Source organism: Rhagoletis zephyria, unplaced genomic scaffold, assembly GCF_001687245.7.
Source record: "Rhagoletis zephyria isolate East Lansing unplaced genomic scaffold, Rhagoletis_zephyria_1.1 Rzeph_scaffold_00491, whole genome shotgun sequence".
In the NCBI taxonomy this organism is placed as follows: domain Eukaryota; kingdom Metazoa; phylum Arthropoda; class Insecta; order Diptera; family Tephritidae; genus Rhagoletis; species Rhagoletis zephyria.
This window is the reverse complement of record NW_016157575.1, coordinates 45,221-54,488: the sequence shown is the minus strand read 5'-3', so window position 1 is coordinate 54,488 and position 9,268 is coordinate 45,221. Positions and strand designations below refer to the sequence as shown.

The window sequence follows — 9,268 nt, the reverse complement described above, 5'->3', positions numbered from 1 at the left end:
TGATCATATAAGTATACATTTTAATGGGTCTATCTCTTTTTGTTCTGGTACTTACAAACATCGGACCAAAGTTATAATACCATTTCATGCTCATGAAAGGTATAATTAAATGGAAAGTTTAAAATTTAAATAAAAAGTGAATGTAAACATATGTGCGTAACATATGTACTTACAAAAAATATTCCGACTGATAGTTTCTTCTTTTTTTGAACTCGGTTTAAAAAAAAAACAATAAAAATTTGCCATCAACAGGGTATACTTATTTTTGACGCTCACTGTGTGTATGGACGAAACACTTGACAGTATATAAAAAACACTATTGGATAATAATTACACAGTCTTGCAGTATTGCTGTACGATGAAAAATTAACGGCGATAAATGTTCTGAATTTTCTTTTGCTTTTGCTTTCATAATTGGAAACTTTGCAAATAAATCACGTTCCAAATTAAACTTCTTATAGATAATTTTAGAAATTAAGTTTTTTTTGTATACTCACGCAGTACATATACATTTTGGTTTGATGTTATCCAGGTTTATAGCAACAAGAGTTGAATAATATTTCTTACCTAAACGATAAAAAAGAAAATATATGAATTAAATACGTATCTACATACATACATAGATTTAGTACATGTTACCCCGGGCCAAAGAAAAGTGCATCAGTTTAGTAAACCAGTGGTTTAAGCGCAGAAGTTAAGGCTAGTAGGCAAATGGCTCAGAAAGTTGGTTGTAAATAGTGTCCGCCCGAACTCGAAAAGAAAAAAATAAATATTTTCACATATTTGTATAAATTGCAAAAATTTTTCTTTACAACCGGCCAATTTCGGCCGAAACCGAACCGAATCCGAGTCCGAGTCCGAACTTCATGGCCGAACTGTTCCGTAACCCAACTCAGTATGCCGTTTCTCCTTTTTTTAATTCACACCAAAACATTGATCGCGAGGATCGGATTTTGGGCAGATTCCAAACTGCTAGAGAATTGAGAATAAACCTAGAAGATACTCACACGATAGAAATAACCACTCGCACTGTAGCCCAACGGCTTTACAATTCTTCTGCGCTTAAACCCATGGCTTGCTACACAGAAGCGTTTTTTTTTTGTTGGCATAGGGAGTAGATTTTGAACAAATTTAAAAACAAGGCAAGGCAATTTTAAAAGTTTTCATACAAAACATTTCAATTTATTATTCAAATATCATCTTAAACTATAGTTTTGGTCAGTTAATACCAGCGACAGAAAACAATTGTTATTACCTGATATTCGGTTAATATCCGTTCTCCTATGTTAATAAGATTTCCGACAAATATCCGTCAATTTATTATTATGATTCGTTAATTTTGCTATCCGTATATTCGGATAGTATCTGTTCAAATTGATACCAGGATATTCGAATAGTATCCGTTCAATTTGAATTTTTAATCACATATTCGAATATCCGGATAGAACTGCCAGCCCTTATCAAGAATAGTCGCTACTTTTGAATATTTCGTTTTTATGTAAAAAAGGCTATTCGTGAATTTCTAGCTTTTCAATCATTTTTAATCGTTATAGCTGAGATAAAATTTTTAATCTTACTTAAGTTATTGTGATTCTTTTGAATCTATGTAATATTATCGAAAAAATTGTGCTTGAAAAATAACGGTCATAAAGCAATCGAAAAAAGCAAATCATAAAATAATTACCAAATATGTACTGAGACTAAGGTTTCTATCCGGATAATTCGACAATTCGGTTATTCGAATATCTGTTTAAAAAATCCGACTATCCGTATATCGTGAAGACTGCCATAACTCAACAACCAAAAAATATTCTCTAAAACACGGGGTTAAAGTTTCATTTCCTGCGCTTGTTCCTGTTGTTTTGCCAAGCGCTACAACCGCCGAAGCAATCTTGGCTGAGCCTATTAAAGTCCTTTTTTTGCCGTGGTATTCGACTCCAAGCACTTCACCACCTCTTCCTCTGCAACCACCAGCGGGTAAAGATCATACAGCTCAGCATTCGAGTTTGTGCGGTATTCTCTGCCGCCAACCCGCATGGGTCCGAAAATCTTTTCTCGAGCACTCCCTGCTCCGCCTGGTCGGATATTGTCATTGTCCATGCCACCGCGCCATACACCAGCACGGGCATGACGAGTAGTGACCTTTTACGGTGTTAAGGAAGAACTTTACTTCTCAGTTACCTACTTAATCCAAAGTAGCATTTTTTTACTAAGGCTAATCCTGCGGTAGTTGGCGGGCTCGCTTCTTTTGTGAATAGAGCAGTCAATTGCAATCGTCAGGCAAGCCTTCATCCGCCCATACTCTGCATAAGTTACATGCAATTTATAAGCTCCTCGTCGTCGTATTTCAATTAGATCAGCTGGCATGCCGTCAGCGCCAGCAGCTTTATTGTTTTTCAGCCGTGAAATTGCATTTGGTGCATAGTTATGGGGCAACTCAACAGGTTGGAAGTGTTCCCTCCATAATACTATTTAGTACTTTCTGGACAGCGGCCATTAGATTGTCGTGTTAGTAAGTCGTGTAACTTTTTGGTAAAATTTTCGGGCGTTGTTCCCATTAGCCTGCTTCTTTAGCTCTTCTCAACCCCGTACTTAGGGGTCTCTCCCCTGCTTTTCTCCTCAGCTTCCTATATCGATCCCACCTATATCGCGCGTTGCTCCCGATCTCAAGTTGTGTGTGCCATATTTTTAGTCTAAAGCGGCGTAACAATCCTCGTCGTATCAATAGTTTTCTATAGTTTGAAAATATCTATCAGTGAGCAGGTGTGGGAGTCGAGTGGAGAATATTCTGACTGCCCGCTGTGATTGCAACTTTTTCCAGGGGCATGGACGCAAGTACTCAGCGATAAAGCCTCTCTCCCACCACAAATCCAACACCGAATTCAAGCTCCTTTCCACGACAGCTGTAGTAGATGTCGCAAGGCCTGCTCATTAAGGGTCCGGAGACCCTCAAATCAAGGTACTTTAAAGATTTGCCGTTGTCTTCATCTGAAGAAGGGGTCTAATTCGAGTCTAAATTCGTTTCTTCATTAAATTAATTTTTTTTTTTTTACTTGTCGCAAAAGTAGAAATTCAGGAATTTTCTTAGGACACATTTATATAACGGCCCGCTTGCTCTAGCACATACACTTACTTGCAGCCGCATATAATGATGAACTGACACTGCAGACTTCGGAATGTTCCCACTGAATCTCCCACTCAGCCCCCCTCCCTCTTTCCCTTTCTAATGGGAGCCAAGCCACCGCACAAGTTGGTTACTACGAAAGGGGCTGAGTATGGTCGTGGAAGTGTAACTACAAGAACGAACATACCCAATAGCAATCCAGGATAACGAATAACTATTACATTATCTCAAGGCAACCTCCCTTAGGGCACGAAATATTTGCATTAGGGTGGTCCTTAAAAAAATCAAATGGGCGATTTTTTTCAGTCTCACCCCTTCAATCGGTAATACCACGGTCACAGATATCACATACAAATTTTGGTTCCGATTGGAGTGGGTTAGGGCGTGTCGCAATGGGGTCTAAGGCCAGATGCTCCATGGAGACCAAAAAATTAAAAATATATTTTTTTTTGCATTTAATACCCAACTTCAATACCAATAAAGTCGAAGATATCATATAAAAATTTTGGTCCCGATTGGAGTCGGTTAAGACGTCTTCATAGGGTAATCTGAATTTTGACCGCTGTGCGCCACGCCTTAACCGTCTCCAATCGGGGACAAAATTTATATGTGATATCTTCGACTATAGTAGCATCGACGTGATATGAAGATATGCTTCCTACATTTAATGACAACCCTAATGCTTGAACGAGTATATTGTTTAGCAACCTAAGCCAGTTTTACATACATATGCAACTTTACCCTCGTTTCAACGACATAGGCTTAAAGCTCAATATTACAATGAAAAGTATACAAATTAATATATGCAGCGGCGAAGGGGTTTCATATTGGGATGGAGAGTGTTAAAAAAAAACCGAAAGTCGAGAGTTAACCATACTTCCTTCCAATATATCGGTGTTGTTGCTCCACTCTTAATACAGTTTGCCTATGACCATACGAGTGGTAAGAATACTGCACAAAAAAAAAAAAAAAAAAAACGAGAGCGAAAAATAATATTTGATGGTATGAAAAAAATATCAACAACAAGCAACTGCACCTAAACGAACCGCAACGGGCCAAAATGCTTGACAGACGAGCTTGATAACATTTTACTTTTTTTCTGCGCCATTGCGAAAATAAGTAAAACACATAAACGAAAAATGCAAGCAAAAATAGAGCAAACAAAGAATAGCACAAGCAAGCGGAATAAAAAGTATGGTAGAAAAGAGAGGAATGATTGAGGTTAAAGAGAGGAGTTAAATAAGTACAGCCCGCCCGCCCGTTAGTCAGTCAGGCGAAAATTTATGGTGTCTACGAAAAATTCACATGACATCCCACACTAATATGTATGTTGATAACAACTACAAACACAACATAAAAGAAATCACACATACATATGTACATACATAGGCAAAAGCAATAAGAATACCAGCTGTGTTTGCGAGACAAGGTGGCAGGAGCCGAATGCAGTTGCAGCAAAGAAAATTTAGAAAAATCTACAACAGCGTCATAAAATGTATTAAAATGTACTACATACATATATATATATATATCTGATGCATGTAACAGCAAAAATAATGCCACCATCAGCATCAGCATCAACGCCCACGCCCGCCATAGAAATTAGCACCTACAAACAAACATATTGTACATTAGACCGTACCACCTTACAAACAAACAAAAAAAAAGCGCCGTACATCCCTTGAGTAAGAAAGTTTGAAAGGCAATTTTGAAAAAAAAAATTATTTTGCCGAACCTACAATTACAATTTTCGGTGACACCTACATTCGGGAGTATTTGTTTTTTTTTTTTATTGTAGTTCTACTGGAATAATCGATCCATAGCAAAAGTTCAATGATTTTTGGTAAGCTTTAATTTACTCACATTAGGGTGGTACGCTAGGATAATAAGAACTTAGCCCACCAGAGCACTATAACGGAGTGCTTGAGGCCAATGAACTTTATAATAAAAATATTTTCTCGTCGTGAAAAGAACATTCATATACTTTAAGAACAGACTGTAAATGCCGAAGATATGAAGAATGTAAAAAATGCGATACCTACGTTCGGAAAAAAAAAATTGCCTTCTACTCGAAGTACTCAGCAAAAGTTATTTTGAGTGAACTTTAATTTATTGACAGTAGGGTGGTACGCTAGTATGGCAGGAAGCGGGGTTTTAAGGTCAATAAATTTTGAAACAAAAAAAACTGCCTGCCACATACTTTAAGATCCAACTGCAAATGCCAAAGATATGCATGTATAAGGAAAAATGCTTTTGCTCTTTTTTGCCGCCTACGTTCGGACAGAAACAAAAAATCCCTTCGAAATTGAATTGCAAAAATACTATAGACTCAGTGGTGTAGAGCGAACTTTTTTTTTCGGTACGGTCTAATGTACAACTGCTTCTGCCTCCTTCCGTTATGGGCTGTTAGCTCTACAGAAATACAATTCACCGCTCTAAATGGATTTTATGTATAGATACCAAAATTTCCGCCCAGCCATAATAACGAAATGGAAACCAAGTCACAATATTTAATAAAAAGCACCAACAAATCGCAAACTTATTCATGTCTAGCTTGAATATAAATACTTACTTTATTCACCACAAAATATGCAGGGGCATGTGTTTGTATGAATGTGCAAATGTGTGTATGTATGGGTCTTTGCTTGGGTGTGATTGCTTGGAAGGGAATGTACATACATACATATGTAGGAAGCAAAAATCGGCAGGCAAATATATTAAAATGTTGAATAAGAAAGAATTATACACACCACAAAGAAAAAATTGTAAAAATCGATACCTGATCTGGTTTTGCTGCAGAGGAGTTGTGCGGTGAAATAGACGTGTGAACTTAAACCAGCAGCAATAAGAGCTACAATCAAAGTGAACAAGAACGAGCAAACTTTAAGAAGAAAAAAAGTCGAAACGACAACAACAGCAAAGTAAACGAAAATTCGCTGCCATTCAGCGAAAGCGCTAAAGCAGTAACATTAACAAAATACATAATACTAATAAAAAGGAAACAAACCGGAGGACAAACACAAAGCACAAACTGTGAAAGAGCAAAAGCAATGATATCTACAACAAATCAAGGCGACCCATAAGCACATGTTTCTGCATACACTCAGGTATGTGGGTATGAATGTATAATCATGAGTGTATTTGGGTAGAACTCAACAATCCAACACCCTCAACCCAGCCTAAGTCCAGCAGAAAACAAGCAAAGAAGTATAAGTTCGGGCGAAACCTAACCCGGCGCACGTTTTAGATATAATTTTATCACATTTAATGTAAACTAAATGGTATGCAAAAGTGTTCATTTGCGATTTCAAACAGTATCGGTAATGTGTTATATCAGACTTATTGTAATAAGTGGGCCAAGTTTGGTGGAAATCAATAAACTGATATAAACTTATGTAGTCACAAGTGGGCAGTGCCACGCCAATTATCTAAAAATGTATAATTACCTTGTTTCTTGTTATGAAATTGTTGTAAGTATTAACTAAGAGTAAATTAGCGTCCTTAGTTATTGAAATATCTTATCGTATTTCTGAAATTTACCGTTATATGGGAAATGGACGTAATTTTAGACCGTTTTAAAAAATGTTCAACACATTCTTTTTTCGTACCGAGCGTAATAACTGCACCGGGTTTGATAGAAATTGATATATTGGTTATCGAGAGTGGGCAATGCCACGCCCATTTTTAAAAAATTTCAACAGATTTCTTAGTATCACTCTAAGCAATGTTCGTACCAATTTTTACGAGGATTTGTAAGGGGCCACTGAAATCGTAGATAGGCAAGGCTTATTTTCCAAAAATTTCATAAAAGTCTTATTTTATGCCAAAATTCTACTTCCCATACCAATTTCTAAGTTTTTGAATTTTTCGAAAGATCCGTTATATGAGAGGGACATGGCTACCAACACACTTTGGACAACCCTTATACCAAATTTCGTCCAGATATCTCAATATTTGCATGAGTTATCGTGTACAGGGACAGACGGAAAGATAGACAGGCATGACTTAAACCATTTGTCTTTTTATTCCAAGCCATTTGGTATATATATATGTCTATATCTATCCCGATTCTTTTAGGCTGCTACAAACAAACGTTATGCGAAGAAAGTTATAATACCTTGTGCACAAGTGCGCTCGGGTATTAAAAACAAAAATCAACCATCCAGCCAGTTTGTCGGTAAGTGAGTCAGCCAGCTAGCTACGGGTACATAAACCAGCTGTGGCATTATTGGTGAGATAAGGTGTACAACAACCATACCAAATATACGACGCTCATTTAAACTCGTCCTCGTCTCGGTGGTACAAATATAATAAACCGAAGAGCAACAGCGTAACAAAAATATGTGAAGTGACATGAAACCACACCAACAAAGGCAGGCGACGATGAGAATAAATGCAAGCAAAAACGACAGGAATATTATAAAATTACACAAGTAATATAGCCGTCGCTGAGTATAAACACGCGCGAATATACAGACATACGAGGTGTATGTTTGCAACGAATTTAACACGAGCACCACCAACCGGATGAAATATTCACACGAACAAGCTTTGTTACCAACCATTGCCATCGTCATAGCCGACGTCCTCGTTTGCGTCCTTGCCACTACTATTGCGCATTGCTCTCCTCCCACCAAATGCTTTCAAAGTCTAGCAGAATTCCTAAGGCGCAGTCGGCAAAATGCGTGCCACCGAATGCATCATTAAAGGCAGAGTTGCCAAATGAGAAGATATGTATATAGTGATTTGAGTCAAAACGAAAAGGTTGGCCTATGCGCACACGAAATTTAAAAGCAATGTCATACGTGAGGTTTTTTTTCAAATTGAGAAATTGAGGCAGAGGCGGCCGCCCCTCTTGCAGAAAGCGTGAAACACAGTCGAGCGTGAGGCGAAACCACTCGAGTGAAGCTGGAACGAAATCAAAGCGATTACCAGAAAGAGAGCCAGATGGCGCGCAGAACGAAGAAGAAGAGTTCAGAAGCCATCGTTGGCTACACAATATATGAAAGAGTCCAAAGGATTGATGACTTAACTGATATGGCAAAAACAGACACACACACTCAAAGGCTTATGGCAACTCTGGTTATTAACAAAAACGGAAAGCAATGAGCTTTTCATTGTCGGGTCGTCGTCGGCATCGCTCAGTCGATGCCACACTTGTCAGTCCATTTGCCAGTATGTCCGCCCATTCGACGATGAGTTCGTACCATCAACGATTCCGTCTGTCATGAGAAGTATCAGTTTGCTTACGATTTAACCAAATTCGCACAATTCAACTGCGCTGTTCGTTTTTCATGACGCTCCTTTTTGCGGGCACCGACGCGTGCAATAATTTACATATAAACGAGTACAAGTAGAAAAAAATGACGGCAGGACTGAGGCTGAAATGACGGTGGGAAGCGAACAAAGCTATCCGAAGGACACTCAATGAAGTTAAGTAAAGAGAGGAGAGATGAAAGGATGAAAATGTCTCACTTGGGAATTCGGCTGATATAACTTTAAGAATACACCAAATTGGGCTGAGATTTTTGGGGAAATTTTAAAGTTGAGCTTATTTTCTTGAGCTCATTTAAGACAAAACATTGCTTTAGGCGCTTAATGCAATAATTATTTTATCATCTAAGTTACGAATTTCACCGCCGCTAACTTTCAACGCAAACTTTAGCTAAAAGATTAGCTCATTATAAGTAATTTGAAAGTTTAACTGAAAAAAAAAATGTATTATAATTTCATCTGCCTTACCGATTGCTTGTAGATACTCACATTCGTGACTAATTTCGAGAACAAGACGGCAGCCGATGACGAGAAAATTAAATAATTTTCTTGCACACATTTTGGGTTAGTCAACGTGTCCTTAACTTTAACCACAGTCTCACCCGTGAAACCGGAAGAGGCAAATGCCAAACAAGGAAGCGGCGGAAACAGAGAAAGGTGTCCTAACTTACTTAGTGTCATCGAAGGGATGCCAAGCCAACATTATCGTATTCACCACCCAACAATGCGTGCAATGCGGACAGCCACTACAGAAGTGGAAAGAAAGCAAAGTGCAAAACAGTAATAGGTTAAAAGCAGTAGAAGTAAAATAAACTAAGAAATCTCATTTAAAGCGCATAAAAATGGAATAAATGCTCGTGTAAACGAAAG

General features: G+C 38.0%; 1 long non-coding RNA gene across 1 annotated transcript in view; it reads right to left on the bottom strand.

Annotated features, from left to right (window-relative positions):
* Positions 1–494: 494 nt before the first annotated feature.
* The window catches only part of LOC108359927 (uncharacterized), a 48,610-nt gene continuing 39,836 nt past the window's right edge, over positions 495–9,268 (bottom strand). The window contains exon 3 of the long non-coding RNA XR_001847018.1: positions 495–567. This is a non-coding gene — a long non-coding RNA (uncharacterized LOC108359927). The remainder of the gene's footprint in view (positions 568–9,268) is intronic.